Consider the following 1,453-nt stretch of genomic DNA (forward strand, 5'->3'; position numbering starts at 1 on the left):
CTTTTTAATGACCTATTGCTTTTGTCATTTATGATGTTCTTGATGTCATTCCATATCTCATTGGTCTTTGGTCATTGAAGTTCACTCCTTCAAATCTATTTTCCAGATGGTCTCTAAATTCAGGTCGAATATTATCAAGGTCATATTTTGGCTCTCATGGATTTCTTTGTTAGCTTCAACTTGAACTTGGGCATGAACAATTGATCATCTGTTCCAGTAAGCTCTGTGCCTTAATTTGACTTGTGATATTGAGTTTCACTATCACCTCTTTCCACAGATGCATTTGATTATCTGACCCCTATCTGCTCCATCTGGTGAGTTCCATATGTAAAGCTAATACTTATGTTGTTGAAATAGTGGAATTTGTAATGAATAAGTCATTAGTCTTGCCAAATTCTGTCAAGTGCTCTCTGGTGTCCAATGTCCATCATTTCTTATGTGGTCTTCCCCAATTAATTTACATGTCCTGTCCAGATTATCCTCAAAATAAACTGTGCCCATACTCATCAATGTGATCTTGGTTTTGTGCTGCTTTATCTGCATCATTATTTCTGATGACTATACATCTTCTCCACTATTCTGAGGATTCTGTAAGTCAGAATCAACTCAACAAAAAATTGATTTTTTAAATTTTTTCTCTGTATTAGTTAATACTATTTTTAAATTATGATATCAAGTAATTTCTCTGCATAATAGATTCTTCATCAACAAGGGAAAGATAGAAACAACACTTTTTAATTCACAAGTTACTTCACAACACTTGGTGTAGACAGGATCATGAACCACAGAACATCATGGTAAAATGTCTGTCTGTCAAGTCCCTGAAGGTTGCCTGTAGCCATGGTACTGGTCCTCTGACAATTTCTGAACTAATGAAAATATGTATATCAGAAATAAATTCTTTATTGTTTGTAGGAAAGATGTTAAACACATCTTGAGAGAATGGGAAAGTGACATCCCTCCTTGGGAATCTATGTATTTATTTATTTATTTCCTGTTTATTGTTAGCCCTGGTCACAGGGCTTCTACACTTGCATTTAAAAAAGTATTATAAAAAATTTCATCTTTTGATACTTATTAGGTTACATATATTATTATTACAGTGATAATATGAGTTAAACCTTTAGCTCATATAAATTAAGGTATCAACTTTGGCATCACAAAGATCTCATTTTTAAAACCTGTTTCTCATCTAGAAATTGAGAGTTCTAATGACATCATAGTAAAATTAGGAACTCTAAATAACAAAAGTATACAAAATGACTACCACAGCTCATAGACTAGAAAATAAATAAATTTTCATGGTTAGTATTTACTGGTTCAATAATTCATTTGTAATTAGAGACTTAAACATGGGTACTTTCTATTATGATGTTGAAATTGATTGCAACATTAAAATAGGTATTTTATGTAAGTGAATTTATAGTTATTTCTTTATAAGTGAAACTCCCAT

This window comes from Orycteropus afer, unplaced genomic scaffold (genome assembly GCF_000298275.1).
Source record: "Orycteropus afer afer isolate SDZICR_OR568_19922 unplaced genomic scaffold, OryAfe1.0 scaffold01375, whole genome shotgun sequence".
Lineage (NCBI taxonomy): Eukaryota > Metazoa > Chordata > Mammalia > Tubulidentata > Orycteropodidae > Orycteropus > Orycteropus afer.